The sequence below is a fragment of the Marmota monax genome, unplaced genomic scaffold (assembly GCF_021218885.2).
Source record: "Marmota monax isolate L192 unplaced genomic scaffold, Marmota_monax_Labrador192_F-V1.1 WCK01_AAM20220418_F8-fsc00025, whole genome shotgun sequence".
NCBI classification, from domain to species: domain Eukaryota; kingdom Metazoa; phylum Chordata; class Mammalia; order Rodentia; family Sciuridae; genus Marmota; species Marmota monax.
Genome location: NW_026691950.1, coordinates 11,276,737 through 11,299,806, shown reverse-complemented (window position 1 = coordinate 11,299,806; position 23,070 = coordinate 11,276,737). Strand labels below are relative to the sequence as shown.

General features: G+C 42.0%; 1 long non-coding RNA gene across 1 annotated transcript in view; it reads left to right on the top strand.

Annotated features, from left to right (window-relative positions):
• LOC124105641 (uncharacterized) overlaps positions 1–22,479 on the top strand; it is a 29,169-nt gene extending 6,690 nt beyond the window's left edge. The window contains exons 2-3 of the long non-coding RNA XR_006855808.1: positions 20,643–20,817; positions 21,183–22,479. This is a non-coding gene — a long non-coding RNA (uncharacterized LOC124105641). The remainder of the gene's footprint in view (positions 1–20,642; positions 20,818–21,182) is intronic.
• The last annotated feature ends 591 nt before the right edge of the window (positions 22,480–23,070 follow it).

The following is a 23,070-nucleotide window of genomic DNA, read 5'->3' as shown; positions in this document are numbered from 1 at the left end:
ATCACAGCAATAGACTCAAAGATAAGAATGATATGATCATCTCAACAGATGCAGAAAAAGCATTTAACAAAATACAGCACCTCTTCATATTCAAAACACTAGAAAAACTAGGGAACCAGGAACATATCTCAACATTGTAAAGGCTATCTACACTAAGCCTCAGGCCAACATCATTCTAAACAGAGAAAAATTGAAGGTATTCCCTTTAAAAACTGGAACTAGACAGGGATGCCTTCTTTCACCACTTCTATTTAATATAGTTCTTGAAATACTGGCCAGAGCAATTAGACAGACGAAAGAAATTAAAGGGATACGTATAGGAAAAGAAGAACTCAAATTAGCACTATTTGCTAACAATATAATTCTATATCTTGAAGACCCCAAAAGCTCCACCAGAAAACTCTAGAACTAGTAAATGAATTCAGCAAAGTAGCAGGATATAAAATAAAATCATCGTTATTATATTTTCTGATCAGAGAACATTCTTTCTCTCTAATTCTTCTTAAGGCACCTGGCAGAGAAGTTGCCTGGGTTTTTGTTTTCTGTTTCCTTTTTACAATGGGGACATATTACTTTCGTATTTACTAATTTAATGTATAAAAATACTGACCTTTTCATTTTAAAAATGATTTATATTCATTATAAAATATTTAAGCAATAGACTAGACTGAAGGTAAGAATCATTTTTAAAATAAACAAACAAAAAAAAACCTCAAAATGATTACCATCAGGTGAATGATATTGCATATCTTCCTAAGCAAATGTACCAATTACAATGTTTTCAGCTCCAAAAATATGGATAAAGTCTAGATTCAATTGCTTTAACACATGGAAATGTGTTGATTCGTGGGACTGACATCCAGAGACCGGGTGATCATCGAGTTGGGCCAATCCAGCTTTGCTTCTCCAGGACTCTCCCCCCTGTGCGTGGGGGCCCAAGTCTCAGTCTGCTTTCACTTGTGGCAATAAACATGTCTGCAGCAGCCATGGAGTCTGCACCATAAAACTACCAAATCTGGAGAGAGAGGTGGGGAGAGAAAGGGAGGCGGGGAGCTTCTGGTGATGACCCTCCTGTCAAAGCTGGGGACACTGTTTCCCTAGAGGTCTCCACCAAGCCTCCCCTCGAGATTCCCTGGCCCATTCCAGACTCTAAACAGGAAGATGTCACACTTTGGTGAGCTCCAACCTGAGTTCCCTGAGACAAGGAAAAATGGGATTATCCTCAGACTCATGTTGGCACCCCTAGGGCTGGAACTGGGCAGAGTCCCCTGAAGTCTGTCAGCTGCCTTGGGGAAGGAAATGAACATCAAGAAAGGGGCTGGGCCCAGGAGGGAGGGTATGGGGGTGGGGGTGGGGTGCAGGGTGGGGGGGTTGCCAAAGAGAGACTGAAAGAAAGAAATACAAATAGACATAGGCAGAAATATTTTCACAAAAATATGAGTGTATTTATACACACTATTTTAAAATAAAATAATAGATTTTTTATTACTTGAATTTAACCTTAAGAAAGCAAAACTAAAATTGAAGGAGTTTTGCTCTCTAATTCATTGCCACAAGAGATATGATTAAGTGATTAATTAAGAGATTCCCTCCTGGGGAAGTAAGGTTAAGAAAAAAAAATTGTGCAAAATGTTAAAAAGGCTGGAATCATTTTTTTAGCAACATGTTTCAATTTTAGATGGTATTGAATGACTCACGATTATGAAAGATGAGTAAATCTTTAGACTTGTGCTTCCTCCCGACTCCCCACCCCTCATCTCTCAATTTTGGCTCTATTACTGTTTTTACAATATCACAGTTTAAAATATTCACATTCTGTTGGGGAAACATTTCTTTCATAATTGCACAATATCATCAGTTTCAGGTTCAAATGAATTATATGTTTATGACAAATTCTTTTTAGCCTCAATTTTTCATTTCCCAACAATTTTACTACTTTTTAAAATCTCTGAATTGTCTGGGTTTCATCAGTGAACAATTCTCCTCGAGAAAGACCCAGGGGTGTGTATTCCCTGAGTTCTTTGGTGGGTCAGAATATTTTATCTGTTGCTTTTAGCAAGACTCCATCTTGGATGGGTGAAATACTCCTGAGACACATTTTCTCTTGGAAATTCTAGATGGTGCTTCTTTGTATCCTGGTGTTGAGTATAGATGATCAGAGTCAGAAGCCAACCTAATTAGCTTCTTTCATATTTTATGTTCTATGCAAAAGAACTTTCTGTGTTAAGTCCTTGGAATCTAATAAGTTAATGAGGATGTGTCTCAGAATCAATCATCTAGTGTTTGTTTTTCCTGGGTCTTGGTGTACCCTTTCTGTCTGCAGATTCATTTCTCCTTTAGTCAGAGCCATTTCCGTATTTTTTTTTCCTTTTGTCAACCAGTTCAAACTCAGAAAATGCAGAAGTGAAAGGACTTTTTTTGAGGTCTTAAGAATTGCAATTTGGGAGACACTGGTTCAAAGAATTCTGAATCAGTGTTCCCAAGAAGTCAGGGAGGTGAGAGCTTCTATAGGCAAGCAGTGCAATTTATGACGAAGCAATAAACATTCCTTTGTAGGAAACTTCTACTGAAGTGTGGAGAAAGTGCAGGGGCTGGTGATGGAAGAAGATAAAGAAAAGGATATACGATCAGAACAGAAATGTCCATCAAACTGGAGTCCAGTAACCTCTTCAAATGCATTGCAGTGTTGTTACTGGTCCTTCCGGATGTGGCAGTCAGGTGAACTCATGTGCAGAAATTCATTGTCCATCAACATGTCAGGCAGCAGTTTGAGACGTGCATAAGTCCTGCTCCACGAATGGCCTCCAGACCCCATTTTGAAAGGCTCTTTCACTGTTGCTTTCATCATGGTTTTCCTTTTATTTTCACACTTTGCATGTTTACTCCAGCCTGTTTGTAGATCATCTACTTTAGCATTCATTATTTACCTCCAAGCATTTAAGCGTTTTCTCTGTGTAATTTTACTTTGAGCTGTGTCTATTTTTTTTGCTGTTATTTACTTATTTTTCTGTTCCAGAATAATGTTATTTTGATTTTTAATGTGTTTCCATAGGACTGAATTAGCCATTTTTTTCCCCCAGATCATTCTCTTGTCTCATCATTTCCTGTTTGGGGCTCAGCATGTCAATTTCATATTCTTGCAAGCCTCTTCTAGAACCCAAAGCATTCAGGAGAAGCCCTGTGCCCTGCTGGTTTGCTTCTTTCAAAACTTGAAACTGTTGGTAGAACTTTTTAAGATTTTGGCGATTCAAGGCTTCCAGGATGAATCCAGAGCTGGACACTGGACTCTTCTAAAATCTCCCCTTTCTCTCCTTTTCTTCCTCTTTTTACAGAAAGTGGCATTAGGTTATACCCAGTTCCTTATCCACTTGCTGATGCTGGTTTTTCTTTTCTTTTTTGTTGTTCTCTGCTGGTTTTCATTAATTTTATTCATATTTTAAATAGTGAGGGAGGTGAGTCTCTATTCATCATCTTTCTTCAGAAATCTCTATTGTTTATATTTCTCTTTATATTATAAAGTCAGAGAAAAGCAACCTCCAGTTTTCAAAACATCAACGAATACATGTATATGAGGTTCACCTTAAAAGAGCATACTATAGGGATACTGCTACATCGATGTTCATAGCAGCACAATGCACAATAGCTAGACTGTGGAACCAACCTAGATGCCCTTCAATAGATGAATGGATTAAAAAAATGTGGCATTTATACACAATGGAGTATTACTCAACACTAAAAAATGACAAAATCATGGCATTTGCAGGGAAATGGATGGCATTAGAGCAGATTATGCTAAGTGAAGCTAGCCAATCCCTAAAAAACAAATGCCAAATGTCTTCTTTGATATAAGGAGAGCAACTAAGAACAGAGCAGGGAGGAAGAGCATGAGAAGAAGATTAACATTAAACAGGGAGGAGAGGTGGGAGGGAAAGGGAGAGAGAAGGGAAATTGCATGGAAATGGAAGGAGACCCTCATTGTTATACAAAATTACGTATAAGAGGAAGTGAGGGGAAAGGGGGGAAAAACAAGGGAGAGAAATGAATTACAGTAGATGGGGTAGAGAGAGAAGATGGGAGGGGAGGGGAGGGGGGATAGTAGAGGATAGGAAAGGCAGCAGAATACAACAGTCACTAGTATGGCAATATGTAAAAAAGTGGATGTGTAACCGATGTGATTCTGCAATCTGTATACGGGGTAAAAATGGGAGTTCATAACCCACTTGAATCAAATGTATGAAATATGATATGTCAAGAGCTTTGTAATGTTTTGAACAACTAATAATAAAATAAATAAATAAATAAATAAATAAATAAATAAATAAATAAAATAAACATACAAATATGCTCCACCCAGAAAGATCCTTTTGTGGAGAATTGTAAGGATAAGAAAAAGAGAAAGAGAATTGACTATATTTTAACCCTAAATCTATTTTTTTAAAAAGTGGCTCTGAAAAATGGAATCATTTTGAAAAATAAAAATTAAGTTCTAATTGGCAAAAAAAAAAAAAGAAGAAGAATCCAGAGGGAAGATGGGACCAAGTGAGTTTTATAAGTGAGTCATAAAACTGATTAACCCAAATTAATTTCTCTAAAATTTGATTTTTGGTCTCCAGATAATATAGGTTTATTGTAGAGGTGACAATCCAATGTATTGGCAAGAGTTTTGTAGCAGGCTAAAGGTTATACAGTGTTTCCATTGCTTTGTGCTTGATTAAAACACATGATGATATTTCATTTTTCTAATAATCAGTTTTCAATTTATCTCTAAAGGTGAAAACTAAATTAGGATATATATTATATTAGGATCATATAAATAAATTTGGATACATATTTTTTTAAAAAACTTTCAAATATAATGAAAAAAGCATTTTTAAAAAAATAAGATCATAGAAATGTGTTTGTTTGAGATGGGGTCTTGCTTTGTTGCCTAGGCTGGTCTCCAACTTGTGGGCTCAAGTGATCCTCCTGCCTCAGCCTCCCAAGGAGCTAGGACAACTGGCATGCACTACCGTGCCCAGCTTTTATACAGTCTTAAGGTTGGACGATGTAGGATCTTGTGGGTTTGGTCTGGTTTGGTGATGGGACTGGTCTCACTAAATAACTCAGGCTGGCCTGGAATTTACAATACTCCTGCCTCATCCTCCTGAGTAGCTGGGATTACAGGCATGCATTACCACTCCTGGCTGCGTCTTGTGTTAATCCTACATTTAACTCAGAAACCTAATGACAGCATTCCTGATGCTGACTTCTGCTGCTCTCTGTGATGGGGAGATTACTCCTTGTCAAAGCCTTCAGTGGATGGACAGCTGTCAGTGTTTGAAATGATCCCCTACTACCTTTTTAAGCAAGGAGTACTCTTCTTACCTTCAACCTATGGTTTCTAGCTCTGCACTGCTTAGAGCAGAGAAGCCTTCATAGTTGTCACAATGTACAGATTTTGGCTTTCTGAAAAGAAAAAAATCATAAATAAAAACTAAATGATTCAGTGTGTTTACACAGGAAGAATATAGATCACAATGATTTGTGTGAACTGTTTTCTATTTTTGCCCAAATATAGAGAGAGCAGAAAAATGATTTTAATTATAAAACAGCTAGTTTTATGGCAAGTTTTTAAAAATGGAATTTAATTGAATCCTACATAATTCTTGTTCAAAGCTGATAGATAATCGTTCCTACAAATGTTATGTAGCTTTTAAAGAAAATTAAATGGACCATTGCTGATTTCTGGCCATAATCACCTCTCTCTGCCTCCCAGGCTGCTGAAAAAGCACTTGTTGAGTGAGAAAGTAATTCCCAGGGTCCAGACCATGTTTCAGGAGGAAGCAGCCCAAGGACCACTTCCTAATCAGCACACGCCTGCTCCTCAGTGCCAAACCATCCGCTTAAAAACACAAGAGCACAAATGACAGTTCTTATAATCAAATTTTTTTTATAATACTCAATTTTTACAATTTGATTCTAGCAGGAACGCATTTCAAATCTACAGACATTTTTGCATGTTGTTTCTGCTTAAGTTTCTCTTAAAAGTACTTAACAGTTACTGATGGTCTTTTGTTCTTGTGAGAGTAAAGTCCTCCAGCATTCCTGATGTTCCCAAGAGCTGGACACAAGTGGTGCATACCTATAATCCCAGGTACTTGGAAGGTTGAGGCAGAAGGATCATAAATTCAAGGTCAATGTAGGCAATTTACAGAGACCCTGTATAAAAAAAAAAAATTTCTAAAGGGCTAAGGATATAGCTCAGTGGTAGAGTGTCCTTGGATTCAATCTAGTACTACCAAAAGAAGGAGGAGGAGGAGGAGGAGGAGGAGGAGGAAGAGGAGGAGGAGTTCCCAAGGACATCACGTGGTACTTCAATACTTAAGAATCAGATAAGAGATAGACAGAAGGGTGCCTAATGGTGGTGTAGACAATTCCAGGTGGTAAAGGACAGAGATCACTGACTTCCTCCCAGCTCCCTGTCCACCTTGGTTGAAGGTCAATATGCTTCCTTGTTTTCCCTACAGCCTCCATAAGAAAGGGTGACCTCTCTGAGCCTAGCAAAGCCCACGAGACCCTTCTGTGGGTCAGGACACACAAACTTCAAGTCGTTCTCACCCAAAACCACATTTTGACGAACATTTCTTAGAATCTTGCTTTTTTCCTCCCCTTGAATGCGGGGCCAAAATTCTCTTCAGTTATGAAGGGGACCTCAGCCTTCTCTCTCCTCCTCCTTCCCTATTTTACTTCTGGGAGAGGCAGGCTTATCCCGATGGGTTTTGGTGTCCCTATACCTAATCTTGCAAGGGAGAGCTTTGAGAAGACAGAGTTCTTCTCCAGGTCTGGTCTTGACCCTTCTGCTCGCAAAGGCTGACATCTGATCAGAGCAGATTGCTCTGCGGGCCCTTTGTATATTACCTCATTTCACAAGAACCCTCTGAGACAGGTTCCTTCACTAACCCTATTTCACATACTGGGAAATGAGGAATTCAATGGGCTGGCCCAGTGTGACCTTTCTAGGAAGTAGAAAAATTGAGCTAGTGTGTTGTAGAGTGCCTGCTCTTCCACTGCAGGCTGCCCCACAGCACCTCCACTCCAGGCGCACAGGAGTGCAAGTACCTCTGCAGGAACCATCAGCAGCAGGCGCCCTCTGCCTTCCTGAACCCCTCCCAGTGGTCTTCCTATGCATCTCTTGTGAGCACCCCACACAGCGCTTGCTATTCCAGGTGATAAAAGTGGAGAGGTGGTAGGTGGCAGATGATGCTGCTGTAGTGTTACACGCGGGTCTCAGGGGCCTAATGGCATTTCCATTTTGGTCAACGTGGTGGATTGCATTACACGAAGCACCTCCTGCTAGGAGACACCTGGAAAAGCAGTCCAAACTAGAACTAGCTTCCCTCTAAATGTCCAGCTGAGCTCAAAAGAAGGAAAAGGAAATCCCAAAAGCCAAAATTGAAATGGAAACTAAAAAACAGAGTATAACCAGCAAACTGAAGCCAGGGCTACCTGGGGGCTTTGGATGATCTCACAAACCAAGGAGTTTGAGATTTAATGGTCAATCTGGGTCAGAAGGAAGAATTGATATCCCACAAAATGCTGTTACCCTTAGTGAAAGGGTAAAAGGAAAAAGTCCTACCACCACCAACCCCACCCTCTACCACCCAAAAGAAAAAGACCACGGAAATGACAAGGAAGTTTCCATTCCTTCGTGTGAGCTCTGAGTGGAGGGGGAAAGAAATTCCCTTTCACTAACTGTGGAGTTTAAAGTTGCAATCGCTATCTGGTGCTGGAGACCTCTGGGTATTAAGTTAGCATAGAAACAGTTTCTTAAATGTACCCAAAGTTTCTGATAAAGGAAGCACTGGGGAGATGCCCTCAAACCAGAGACTTGGGACTCCCATGGATTATACATCAAATAAGATGAATTTGAAATCCAAGATTTTAAAAAATCCAAACATATAAGCCAATGCCAGCAGGCAGAGCAATAGAAGATCTAAATCTTCCCCAAGCTCAGAGACGAGACAGAGTATAAAGTCAGAATCTTTACAGTGATTGAAGGTAAGAAAGAAGTATAAGAGCAAAAGAGCCACCATAAAGTCTAGCAGATTGTACCCAATAGAACTTTGAGAGTGAACAATTAAGTCAATAAGGTTGAAACTCAAGGGCAGTAAAGAGAGAACCACAGAGCCCTTGATCCAGTCCCCCCTGATATTTGAGACAGATGAGAACAATTCCAGAAAAAAAGCACAGGGAAACCAGGTCGAGGAAGGCAGTCTTGGTCTTTTACTGGAAACAATGAACAAGAATAGCTCTTTGGGTACTGGAGCTGCTATGTCAGTAAACAGTTTTTTTTTTTTTGTTTTTTTTTTTTGTAAAGGGCCAGATAATAATTATTTTCAGCTTTGCTAACCATCCATCTCTTTTCTAGCAAAAAAATATAAAAAGTTTTCTTAGCCCTACGCTGCACAAAAACAGTCCTTGGGTGGGATTTGGTCCTAGAATTATAGTTTGTAGACTTCTAAGCCTTAAGTCTAGCTGCTCCAGAGAAGAAACATGCCAGGAGGAGGAAAAAAGAGAACACATATTCCCCATGACGTGATTTGAGTGTCTGGACCCACCATGGACAAAGATTCAATCCAGGAATTTTTAGTTATATGAACCAATAAATGTTCTTTTTCCAAAACCAGTTTGCCTTGGTCCCATGCCACTTGTAAACAAAAGAGCAACAAGCTAACTTAGCAACATTGTTGAAGTTCACTTTAAAAGAATCTCTATATCCTTTATGTGTGATCCTCTGCCCGTCTTAATATTGTCTGAGCTGCCATTGCTATTGTTCAGAAGTTAGTCCAATAGTTGAACCCAGATGAATGCAGTATTATTTTGCAAATAGTTGGAATGGGGAGGGAAAAATAGGAGAAAGGAGAATAATACTCTTGTGTGGGTTAGGCACTGTATTCAGTGACTTATATGTTGTTTCACTGAACAGCCACAGTGGCTTTGTGAAATTGGCATTAATTCTATTTACAAGTGAGAAAACTAAAATCTGAGAGGTGAATAACTAGTCCATGCCACACTCAGAAAGTGACAGCCCAACACCTGGATTCCTTTCCAAAATCATTGCTGGAATAATCCCACATTGCAAATGTCCCATGTCAGGGGTCAAAAAATCTTTTCCATAAAGGAGCAGATAGCAAATATTTTTCAATTTTGTGGGCTACACATTTATTGAGACTACTCCACTCTGGCAGATAGTGACAATAGGTAAACCAACAGGTGTGTCTGTATTTCAATAAAACTTTATTTACAAAAACAAGCGGTGGGTAAGATTTAGTTTGGGGCTGCAGATGTTGACACCTGTCCTTGATGACTGCTGGCCTTAGAGCAAAGGAACTTAACTCACCAAAAAGAGATCTTCTCCCCAAATACTACCCTGAAGTCATTTGTGTTTTATTGACATCACATGAAGAAACTTTCATCAAAATGTAGCCCGGTGCTGGCCTTGAACTTGTGATCCTCCTGCCTGAGCTCCTGAGTCGCTGGGATTCCGGGTGTGTGCCATCATGCCCGTCAATGTCAGTGACCTTTTCACATTTCCAACCTATTGTCCCCAACTTGATTTTAAGCTCTTTGGGAGCAGGGCTTTTCATCACTCGTTCTCTGGATCCGCAATTAAAAATATAAAAAGTTAAAAAGTGGAATCCTGCTCCTGGACAATCTATGGCCGTGAGCCAGTTCTGTCTCCCCACTCCCATCTGTTTTCATTTTTATTTTATTTTATTTTTTGTGGGCCCTGACTATTTTTATAAGTGAGTCTTTTCCAGCACATGGATATTCTCATTCATTTATGTAATGGCCACTTTCTTGCTATAATGGCAGAGTTGAGTAGCTGGAAATCTTATAGCCTTATTCACTGTTGGACTCTTTACATAAAAGGTTTGCTGACCCCTGCTCTTGACAATAATAGTGTAATCATTACCTTAACTGTTGGCTAAGATTTTTTCTTAAGTGGAAACTGTCTTTTGGGGAAAAGACTTTGCTAGGTGTTTGTGTTGGAGGATCCCTGAGGACATTGGTATTTGGAGGACCCCAAGCAAAAAGGAAGATACACCTTCTACATGAGAAAATGAGAGAGGAGTGTTGGGGTTTAGCACCTGGCAAAAAAAAAAAAAACAGTTTTCCAAGAAATCTCCATACCGCTTTCCATACTGGCTGCACCAATTTGCAGTCCCACCAGCAATGTATGAGTGTACCTTTTCCCCCACATCCTCACCAACACTTTTTGTTGTTTGTCTTCATAATAGCTGCCATTCTGACTAGAGTGAGATGAAATCTTAGAGTGGTTTTGATTTGCATTTCCCTAATTGCTAGTGATGATGAACATTTTTTTCATATATTGATTGATTGATTGTACATCATCTTCTGAGAATTGGGAATGGAACCACAATTTGACCCAGCTATCCCTCTCCTTGGTCTGTATCTAAAGGACTTAAAAACAGCATACTACATGGACACAGCCACATCAATATTTATAGCAGCACAATTGACAATAGCTAAACTGTGGAATCAACCTAGATGCCCTTCAATAGATGAATGGATAAAAAAATGTGGCATATATACACAATGGAATATTACTCACCAATAAAAGAGAATACAATCATGGCATTTGCAGGTAAATGGATGGAGTTAGAGAAGATAATGCTAAGTGAAGTTAGCCAAAAAACAAAGGCCAAATGTTTTCTTTGATATCAGGAGGCTGATTCATAGCAGGATAGGGAGAGGGAGCGTGGGAGGAATTGACGAACTCTAGATAGGGCAGACGGGTGGGAGGGGAGGGATGGGGACATAGGGTTTTAAATGATGGTGGAATGTGATGATCATTATTATCCAAAGTACATGTATGAAAACACAAATTGGTATGAATATACTTTGTATACAACCAGCAATATGAAAAACTGTGATCTATGTGTGGAATAAAATTGTAATGCCATTCTGCTGTCATTAAATAAATAAATGAATGAATAAATAAATAAATGTATTGTGTCCAACTAAAAAATAATTTAAAAAAAAACAGGAAGGTACAGAGGAGGAAGTAGGGTGGTGGCAGAAAAGGGAGAGAGAGAGAACCTGGAAGGTGCATAAGAGGTAGGGATGTTGCTTGGGAGGTGGGCAGTAGGGTTCCAGAGAGATCTAATTCCTGATTTTAGGATGTTTGCTCTGTGGTATGGCCCCCTTCCTTGGGATCTCTTGGTCTTCAGTAAAATGTCTTACTTTTCATGACTGTTTTGGGTAAAGGACTGTCCAAGAGAAGTGATGTGGGTGCTGAGAAGCAAAGAAATACAAGATGTGCAGCAAAGAAAATGTGACAAAGTTAAGATGGAAGAACAGAATCAGCCATAAGACCACAAAAACTTCCCCCAGAATGTGGCGAGCCCTCAGGGAGTGCCTCCTTATCTATGAAATCAGGACTCAAGACAATGTTATCTAGAACTAAGCTGACCTTAGCTCTAGAGACCCTAGCTGAGGGCTGGGTTGTGGGCTTGCTCCACAGTTGAACAGGCCGACCTGGAGCCCAGGCTCTGAGGGGAATGAATTTAGGAGCAACAGTGTGATATTCGCTCTGATAGGAGGATGAACAAGGTGTTGGGAAACCAAGAAGGCGAAATGGCCGCTCTGCCTGGGTGTCAGGAGGACTTCCTGTGGGCAGGGACATTGAAGCCAGGCCTTGAAGGAGGAGAAGTCAATTACTGTGGGGGAGTGGGTAAGGGAGAACCTCCCAGTCTGCACAACAGGAGGGCAGAACTGGGAGGCCGCAAAGGGCATGTGGAGATACAGAAAGCCTCCTGTGATGGAGGGAAGGGAGGGCAGAGGAGGGAGCCGGCACAAGTGGGTCAGGACCAGTCATTTTATGTGCTTCTTTTTTCCCCTCCATCATGATTACTAGACTAGAAAAGCCCTCAATAAGATTTGCTCGTTGGTCAACACATCCATTATGTAATTAGAACTGGAGTTGGCTATGGTCTAAATTTCCCTTTCTTTTGTGACCTGAAGTGGCTCTTCCTACTGTGAACCTGTGTCTTGTCTGAATATCGTGATGTGCATGAGGACGTGGGGGGTCTTCACTGATTATTTGTGCTTCCAAAGGCAGCAACATTGTATGTTAGGAGAAGCACAGGCTTGAGCTTAAACCCTGGGCTCCATACGAAAGTGGAGCCCAATTTACTGACCCAGTCTAAGCCTCAGTTTCCCTGTTCATAAAAGGGTAAATCATGGCATCTATGGGGTGGGACTGTAGTGAGGAGTAAAGGACATGGGAGCCAGTGGCTGTCACATAATATGTGCTCAGAGAAAATGAGCTTCCCACATTCTGATTAAGTGGGATTGTCTTTGTACGTGATTCTTTGGGAATTTGTGCAGAGTTGTATTGTTCACTGTGGTAGCCACTGGCCTCAGGCAGCCGTTGAGTCTGTGAATTGGGGCTAGTTTGAATCAGGAAGAGTGGCAAATGTAAAATACATGCCAGGTTTCAAAGGCCTAGTATGTACTAAAGAATGTAAAATAACACACTAATAAATTTTGTAGCAGTTGCATATTAAAGTGATGATATTTTGGACATGTTGGGTTAAATAAAATATATTTGTAAAATAATCTCATTTCATTTTTTAAATTTTATTTATTTATTTATTTATTTATTTATTGGTACCAGGGATTGAACCCAGGGGTGCTTAACCACTGAGTTACATCCCCAGCCCTTTTTTATATTTTATTTAGAGAAAAGGCCTCTCTAAGTTGCTGAGGCTGGCTTTGAACTTACGATCCTCCTGCCTCAGCCTCCTGAGCTGCTGGGATTGCAGGCGTGCAATCCTGTGCCTGGTTCATTTTAGTTTTTTAGAAAGGATACTGGAAAATTTGAAATTATGTTTGTGTCTTGCATTATTTGGTATTGGACAATGACCGATCCAGAAGAATGATGGAATTAAAATTCAAGACCTCTGTAAAGCCCAGGTTATGTAGTCAATATTTGTATTTTTCACCTTTTGATGTTAGGATCTAGTCACCTAAATTCCAACAGAGTTTGAAAGTTGGATCAGTAAGGATCACTAGTGATTAGGATAGGTTGACTTTAATGGGAAAAAATCCAGCTATCAACCTTTACTGTTCTTGCATTCCACTCTCACCTATATAATCTGAACACCGTGTTCTCAAATGTTCCCAGAAAGTAGGACAGCTCAAGAGCTCTATCTCCAGTTCCCCCTGCCCCCCAAATGCACAGAAGCCCCGGAGCTGTGTGTTCCACTGCCGGGTCTCTCCTGGATCGCACAGGGAATTTGTTTTCTCTGAGTGACATCACCTTCGATCCTGAAACTCTTCATCTTCCGCAGCCACATGAGAACATCCCTGAACTGCAGAGGCGATTCTTTCAAAGGTCTCCGTGATGTTAAAAAAAAAAAAAGTCATTTAGGTGCACAAACACAAAACACATGCAGAAGCCAGGTGTGGTGACACATGCCTATAATCCCCAGCAACTCAGGAGGCTGAGGCAGGAGGATCACAAATTTGAGGCCAGTCTGGGCAAACTTGTGAGACTGTATCTAAAAAGAAAAAGAAAAAGCCTGGGGCTATATTCAGTGGTCAAACTCCTCCAGATTCAATCCCCAGTACTCCTGCTTGAAAAAACCAAAATGACCCAAACCCCCACACATGCAGAGGCCCAATATAGAAGGAATGGCCTCTGTCAAAACAAATAAATCCAAAGCACCAGCTGCCCTGGGGATGCAGGAAAAAGCAGAGGCATGACTTCATACACTGTATCTCCTCTTCCTTGCCTCCATTTGTGGGTCAGTTTGTTGGGGGCGAGTATCAAGAGGGTAAATGAGGCTCCCATGGCGCCCCTCTGTGGGTGCAGGAGAAGATGAAGGCGGCCCATTCTCACTGTGAGGCCACACCATGGTCAGCCTCCATTTCCTTCTCTTCTAATCCTCAGCTCCTCTAACCTGCCTTCCAACCCTAACAGTCCCCGCCACTTCTGTCTCTCCCTGAGGACACTCGTGACCTACATATAGCCCCATCCAGTAGCTATTCTTTAGTCTTATTGAGAGCAGGAGATAGAGACAGGTTAGGCGACAGAGTTCAGGGCCCCTCTTCAGGCTGCATGTTGCTTCCGCATTTCTGCCATTGACCACAAATGGAGTAGACAGCTCATGACCCCGTGACTCCTCTGGAGCCTGGAGGTGTGCAGAAATCCTGAGCCAGTCCCTGAGGCAAAGCACAGAATCAACATCCCTTTGGGACAGGTGACCTGGTGTGACTGGACTCACAGACCTACTTGTTTAAAATCTCTAGCCTGCGGTCTTCAAGGCCACCTAGCTCCTCTCTAACATCATCACATAAACCTCTAGACAACAGTCACCTGGCCACAACCCTCCTTGGGACCCCTTCCCCACCATGGAAGCTCCACTTTCTATTACTTTAATAACCCTGTAACTTTGCTCTCACCCTTTGCATCTGTGGGTCTCATTCTTCACATTCATGAGACAAAGAGCTATAAATCCTTGTGTCTCATTATCATAGGGACAATCTTTAACATCCACATCACTGAATCCAGCATGGACTTAGAGTTCACGGTTAGGTTCACCATCTACTTTTTTTAAAATCATAGTTTTTTTCTCCCCACCAACAATCCGAAGGGAGTCTCCTCCTACCTGGCTTTATAGATCTCCAAAGTGATCCCTTCAGAGGTCGCCCAGCACGTACCTAATGCTACACAAATAGGTATTTTTTATATCATTCTAATACAATTGTCATTTGATTTTTTTTCTTAAGGCCTTTGGACATTCCTTCCTATCTTCTTCCAGGTTCAGGTTTTTTTTTTTTTCTTCCTTCTGATTTTTAAATATTGGATTCCTTGAACTTGGTCACAATCCTCCTTCTCTTCTCCCTGCTCTCTCAGTATTCAATAATCATATCAAAACCGCAGTTTCAACATCTGATAGTTCTGACAATTTTCAAATTTGTATCCTCAGCCCAGAATGTTATTCTGAGTTCCAAACCCATGTATCTACCGTTTTATTGACATCTGAACACAAATGTCTGCAAGTCCTTCAAAATCAACACGACTGAAACTAAACCCCAAAGCATGGTCCTCCCTAAGAGCTTCATCACTCCGATAGTGATGGGACTGTTCCCCTCTTACATGAACCGGCAACTAAGTAAAGCATTAATTTTGATCCTCCCTTCCCTTGCCTCCAACTGCCTTGTCCATTACATCACCAAGTCCTGATTTTATGCGATAACCTCTCAGATCCATTCAGTTCTTTCCGTCTTCCCTGTCAACACCTGAGCCAAAGTTACCATTCCTTCTTGCTAGGACGGCTTCAGTAGTTTCCTATCTACCTTTTCTCTTACTCCCCTCCAAACACTGTCACCAAATCTGTCAAGTACTTCCCAGGCCTGTTGAGTCTTCTGCAACCTGGTTTCTTTCAGAGTGTAGAAGGCCTAGGAACCCTGTGATTCCTAAAAGCACTAGGATTTTGCAGAAATTAAGAGAAGAAGAAAGTGACTTCCAGCAAGTGGGTTGGGAGAGGCTTCCCAGAGGAGGGGTGTTTGCTTCTGAAGGCTGGCTGAGTGTCTGTCATGTAGATATCAAGCAGATCACTTTAGAGAGTTAAACATGAGCAAAGACATAGAGATGGCAAATATATATCTGTATCTATATAGATCCACTGATCCATTCAACGGTGAGTCACTGAGCATTGACTAGGAGCTAGGCATCCTTATAGGTGCTAGGAAGAGACGGATGAACAACTATGGAGTTTACAGTGGAGAGGTACAGGGTGGGACTGGGCTGGTGCACAGAGCTCAGGAAGGGAAGTTTTGCTGGAGGAGGAAGGACGTGTCAGGTCAAGGAAGGGACTTGAGCAGAAGATTAAGGAGCAAACAAGCTCCCTCAGGCCTCTTTGATAAGGCTCCTAAATCTTTTCAGGAGGACTTTGCCCTCCAGGTTTAAGTAACTACTTCCTGAAAAGGCCGCTCCTCTGAATACAGTCACCTTGGGGATTAAGTCTCCATATACAAATTTTGGAGGGTCCCTAACACTCAGACCACATCCCTGCTCCTCTGTAAAATGGGTTGAAGAACGGAACCCTGTAGGCAGAGAGCCCATGAGAAGTAGCCTAGGAGACAAAGCAGGAGAGGCTAGATTAGAATCTGGAGGAGGGGAAAGAAACTGGGTTCATCCCAATAAATGTTTTTCTCTTCTTTCTTATCAACTGAATCCCATGCAATCTGCTAGGCTGGAAAAAATTACATTTGATAGCCACTGAACTAGTTAGGTGTGGCCAGATAATTTTGGCCTATGTGATGGCAGCATCTTGTTGCATGAGGCTTCATGAAACATGTTTAAAAGAGGTACGCCCTTTTGTCCTATCCCCTTTTACCTTCCATCTTTGTTGGATGTGGACACATGGTTTACTCCAGCAACCGTCTTTAGCCAGAGACAAAGATAAGAGAGAAGGAAGATGGAAGGATCAGCATCTTTAATGTCCCCTGTGCCATCATTTCAGCCCTGGCTTGCCTACCTTAGGGTTTCTACTCAAGGAAAAGTTTTCTAAGTGCTATATTTTGAGGGTTTTGTTGTTGTTCTATGTAGTCAAACTGAATCCTGGGAAACCAACTAATAGTCTGTGGAGCTGGGCAGAATGGGAGCATAATGGGCTTGGGTATAAGATATTGGGAAGATTCAGGGCTGGGGTGTGGCTCAGTGGTAGAGCACCTGCCTTGCATGTGCAAGGCCTTGAGTTTAATCCCCAGCAGAGAAGAGGAAGAGAAGAAAAATTAAAAAAAAAAAAGAAGAAGAAGAAAAGAAAGGAAAAGGAAAATACTAAAAAAATAGGCACAGCAAGAAACCAGCACCTGTCAGGACAGGTGTCAAGGACCTGTTGATTGTCTGCCTGTTTCAGGCACTGGTCCAAGTGCTTCACATGTGCTGACTCATTGAAATCTAACAACCGCACTATAAAGAGACCGTTCTTTAACCAGGTGGGAAAACCAAAGCACAGAGAGAATAAGTAACTTAGCCACGTCTCAGCTAGTAAGTGGTAGAGCCCTGGTCACTCAGGGTGTCTGCTCCAGAGCCACACTTGAGACCTCCGCCTTCACATGATGCAGTCCCAAGCAACCTCACCACCACCCCTCGGCTTACCACTCTTCAGCCATAATGCTTCTTTTTGACCTTGAAAATGTCATGTCCCTTCCTGCCTCAAGGCTCTTGCTGTCGCTGACCCCTGCAAGGCTCTTCCCCCAGCTTGTCACACGCATGCTTTGCTCCTTCTAACTCTGGTTTCAGATCCAGTGTCCCCGCCTGAGTCTCTGGGCGAGTAGTAGGGTACTCTTATAATGCACGTTGCTTTTTCTGGTTTTTTCCCCCCTTGGTGCAAAAAAATTCTCCTTTGTTTCTTCCCCTCACCAGCAGTGCATGTTTCTTATAAAGAATTCTAACCTGTGTCCACATTCTCAGACATCTCTGGTTATGTTTCTACATTTAAGCTAACCGATCAGTCTATTTAAAGACATAAAAACAAAAACCTGGAACGTCAGTACCAGATAGTCATCTGTGCCCTCGAGAAATGCTCTGACTAATGGGGAGGCGCACAGGATCCACATGTGTTGTATATTATCTGTGCTCTTAGGGAGGTACAGACAGGGTGTCGTGCACACCAAGGGCGCACAGATCTGCTTTTGCAGAGGCCACTGCCAACAGTTGAGCGGAAAGGGTCAGAGGCTCCCAGTTGCCCCCAGTTTTCTTTATCCCTTGTTTCCTTGGTAACAGGATCCCCATTTTTTTGATGGACACCGTGTTTGTCCAAGACAATAACTACTTTTCCCAACCTCTTCTGCAGCAGATGTGTCCATGTGACAATGTTACAGAGAGACTCTACAGAAGTTTCTAAGTGGAACTTCTTGGAAGGGGCCATAAAGAGAAGGGCAGGACTTTCTTTGATCCTTCTTTTTTCCTGTGGGTTAAAATGTGGACCTGGGAGCTGATCTCAGGCAGCCATGGTGGCTGATAAGGTGGGAGCTACATGGTAAAGACAGTGGAAAAATAATATAGGAAAAACTTGGATGATGGATGATATTTTCCAGATGAGCAGAAAAGGAATCAGCTTTAGAAAGTTTATGCCCTTGTTATTTTTATTTTTCTGTCACTTACAACAAAATCTAATCTTGATCCAGAGGGATTTCTTCCCTCACTTAGTAAATGAGCCTAGAAAGATAAAGCCAGATCGGTAAAATCATCTAAGAAATATTACGAAATTTGAATTTCCTCTTAAAACAATGTAAAGGGGGTGAACATTTCTTTTAGTAAGGAACCAACAGAGTTGGTTTCACTTTTTTTTTCTTTTTCTATTTTTAAAATCACTCTAAGAATGAAAGCACCTTGGGAAGAATGGTGTGGAGGGGGCAAGACTGGAGGCAGGGAGGCCAGTTAGGAGGCTGGTAGAAGTAGCACAGCAAAACGGTGAGCCTCTGAGCTATCGTGGCAGGTGTAGATTTGGAGAAGACAGGTTTCGGGAAAGAGAAGGGGCAGAATCTCTGCCACTCACTTTCTCCATGTGCTGAATGAGGAAAAGGGATCACCTGGAATACCTTTCAGGTTCTGATCTGGGCGACAGCCTCACTTGTGGGTGGAAGGCACTAGGAGGAATGGTTTACTAAGCTTCAGAAAAGAGCCCGCCTCTAAGAAAAGAGAAATTAAGCAGCAGGTAACTATGGAAAGAGGGATTTATCCCAGTTTCAAGATGGCAGATCTATCTGTTAGACTTTTCGGCATAGTCAAAAGCATGAACCAAATGGACTTGGTTCGCATTTTAGACAAACCTAAGTCACTTGACCTTGGGCTCAGTTATTTAATCTTGCAGAGTGTTAGTTTCTTCATCTATAAAATGGGCTCAATCACAAAGACCTCACTGGGTTTTGTGATGGATAATGAAATTCCCAGTCAAGCACCTGGCCCTGGAATTAAACAGTCAATACTTGGTAGCTGACCTGACCTGTATTTTCAGGTCATCTTCCTGCTCTTCAGGTCATCTTTCATTGTCTCTTAAAGGTTCTTGGCACATAACATGGTATGTACTGCATTTAGTCTCAGTGAATTCTCACCTGACATCACATTCTCATTAAAAACAAAGATCAAAAAAGAGCCCAGCATGTCCAAGCTAGTCCGTGCAAAGCTATTAATATGAACCTTCTCTTTGATTCTCTTCCTGCTCTATGTTTTCTCTCAGCTTCTCCTCTCGCCTCTCCACCTAGCAGTTCCAGCAAAGAAAGACTTTTTAAAAATAAAGTGTTCCTGATAAAGATTTTGATAAGTATCTTGATGTTATAATGCAATGCACAAATGATTATCTTTTTAATAAACCTTTTTTATTTTTTTTGAAAGAATCTCAATTGGCACTATTGAACAAACAAACAAACAACAAACAAAAAAACACCCAACCTGACATATATAATATTAATCAGCAGTAAATCTGGAAGAAATTCAAAACCCAGACAGAAGTCTTTGATTCTTTAAAGCATATTTAATCATGTTTTTAAGAAAAAAGAAAGACCACAAATTTATATGGACACTACAAACGACAAAGAAATAACTTTTTATCAAAATCTTGAAACCTTATTCACGCCAAAAGAAATCATCCCTAAACAGTGCTGACAACCCTGTCTGAGACGTGAATCCAAAAACACTCTGCATTTTTTTTTCAATCATTCTTTGGAAGCCTTGAATGGGCTCAATGAAATTCCAGAATTAAGCCATTTTGGAATACATACCAACTCATTCCAAACGCTCCCCTTTCCTCTTAGCAAGGTTCCCTTACTTATCTCCCCATAACACACACACACACCTTCAGTTAGAATCAATGCCTATGATACATCAAATAGTCACCATTAGTCCAAAAGATTAATTTCTTTTCCCTGCCTTTGTTTTTCCATCCTGGAGAGAAAATTTCTCCTTTACCACCTGGAATATTTCCCAGATGAGTTAAGATGCTCTTGATTTAGGAATGGTAGGTTGGCTCTTTATGCCCATAAATCTAGGTTGTTCAGCAGTCTCACAGAGAATGCCAAGAGAACTCTGTTACAATCTCCACCAATGCCAAAATGGCGGTAGGCTGACATTTATTGTGTAATCTTCATATAACAAATGATTTATCTATAGAGAGTTAGACTTCCAATGAGATGACATTTAATTCTTCTTCCAGGACTGCAGAAGTAGAGAGTCTGTGAAACAAAGTAGCTTCAAAGTTCATGATTTAATAGCCTAAGAGATTTTTCTTTTAAAATGTAACTTTCAAAAGATATAATTCACATACATAAAACTCATCCTTTTAAAGTCTACAATTCAGTGGTTTTTAATGTATTCATAAATTTGTACAACCATCACGACTACCTATTTCCAGAACATTTTAATCACCCTGAAATAAAAGCCATGCTTACTACAGCCAAACCCCATTCCTGCAACTGCCAGCCCTAGACAATTGCTGATCTACTTTCGGTCCCTATAGTTTGCCTATTCTCGACATTTTATATAAGTAGAATTATATAACAGGTGGCCTTTTGCATGTGACTTCTAGATGAGAGTTTGTGATGACAATGAATTTCTATTTTACTAGCACCTACAGTTGTCACCTATGGAGTGCCTCTCTGTGCCGAAGGGCTCCACACAACCATGGAATGAGGCATATATGATTATACCCATTTTACAGATGGGGAACTGAAGCTCACAAAGAAGTCAAGAAGCAGGCACGGTGGTGCAGGCCTGTGATCCCAGCAACTCAAGAGGCTGAGGTGAGAGAATGACAAATTTAAAGCCAACCTCAGCAATTTAGTGAGGCCCTAAGCAATTTTTTTGTCTCAAAGTAAAAAGGGCTGGGGATGTGGTTCAGTGGTTCAGCGCCCCTGAGTTCAATCCCGGGTACCAAAAGAAAAGAAGAAGGAGGAGGAGGAGGAGGAGGGGGGGGAGGAGGAGGAGGAGGAGGAAGGGGAGGAGGAGGAAGGGGAGGAGGAGGAGGAGGAGGAGGGGAGGAGGAGGAGGAGGGGAGGAGGAGGGGAGGAGGAGGAGGAGGAGGAGGAGGAGGAGGAAATCATCAAGGAATTTGTCCAAGGTCAGGATTTGATCCAGATTTGTTCCTTTCTCTCATCTTAACCTCCAGGCTCCACTGTTGAAAGTCTTAGAGATGAGCTCTGTTTCGCTGCCTTTCCAACCTCTTCTTTTAAACAGGAAAAAATATATTCCAAAGATGCTCGAGAGGGAAGGCGAGTCCTAAGAGCTAGCAGGACCTGTGTGGGATGCCTCACCAGTGAAAAGCGACCAGCAGGCTCAGCACGCTGAGCACCAGGAAGCGAGAGCTAGAAATTTAAGGCCTCAGAAATCCCAGGATCTCCGCCGAGGGGAGAGATCCAGAGCTCCTGCACCCAGCATGCCAGATGGACAGACTGAAAGCTGGGGTGTCTGGGTCAAACTTGGAATGTCATCGACATCCCTATGTGGGTCTCTAGCGGACATGCTAATAAATCAGGTTATTCACATAAGAATAAGTTTATCCACAACAATTGTCCATCTTGACCAATATTGGAGAAATAAGAAAAGAAAAAGAATCTTGCCCAGAATGATCTTTTCTGTCACTATGCTGACCATAGCAAGTTTCAGCCCTAAGACTCTGGGCACAGGATTTCAATGTCTTCCTTGTCTTTTCAAAGAGGGACAAAACATACAAGCAGAGATCCATTGAAAACTGTGGATCTTCGTGTTTCTCCTGGACGTTTGGACATAAATTACAGCACAGTTCAGTCTTTAATGTCATTTCAATCATTTGTTTCACCTCCAACTCTGAAATGTCAAAAGGCCAACTGGTCAGGGAGTGGTGGGCCTCACTTCTCCTTCCCACCCTCCAGCCTCAGAGGCCAGGGTCTCCACAAACCGCATTGTTGGAAGCAGGATGCATGGGTCGAGAAGGAGAAAATCAGGGGGTCTGCGGAATTCCTCCTTACAACATTGGGCCCTGGATGCCTTTTGAATGCAGGTGCAGAGGAAATGGTCTTTAAATGATGACAAATTACTAGGTACATGGTTAAAATGAAGCCAGCCAACCTCGAATGTTCAGATCTTGATCCCAGCTCAATCTGGGGCTTCAGCTGAGTTCTTTAAAGAGGAAAAGAGAGCATCATTTCCGTCCTGCCACGGGAGGACTGTCCCTCTGCCTGTGCTTGCTATCTCTCATGCTCTCTGGCAGCCAGAACCTGTCCCTTCAGGCTGAGCCCAAGTCTCCTCTGACTGCAGAGTGCTCACTGCAGCTCTAGAGTCAGATAAAAGCCCATCTGCAGCCCCCTCTGCAGATTCCTGAGGTGAAGCAAATTACTTAACCTCCCCAAGCCTGTGTTTCCTCACTTGCTAAATGGGACTATGAATACCAACCTCTTCAGGGTGTTATGAGGATTCCATGAAATAAAATATAGAAAGCTCTTAGCAGAGTGTTTGACAGGGAGTAAGGCCCAGTAAACACGAGCTATTATTTTTATAAATTTCTCTCAGCTATTTGGAAGGGCCTCCCAGGGAGCTGCCCCATGGGCTTTATTTTAGCACACAGGACACACGCATGAGTTAGAGGGCCCGGGAGGGGCAGGGTGGGCACTGTCTCTAACAGGGCACTGTATCTGAAAGGGAGTGATTTTGTCCTCAGCTCATGAGTTCTGAACCTTTCAGTGTCTGAGGCAGGGATGAGACAGCCCAAGTGAGGAGACCAGATGATAGAGGATGCTGAGGCTGGGGGCGGGTACAAAAGCCACCACTGCTCAAGACAGCCGTGGTCCAGAGAGCAGGAGCAGGGAGGGAAGATCCAGACCACGTGGGGATGGGGAGCGGGGATGGCTACCATAGTGTCTAGCCACACCGCTTCCAGGAGCCAATTAGGATTAGGACCCTTTCTCCCAAACAGCACGTCTCCTCTCTAGGACCTGTGGGTGTGATGGGAACCTCAGCTGGATTTGGTTCATGTCCTCCAGTGGATCCTGGAGCAGCACCCAGCCTCTACCCAGCCTTAG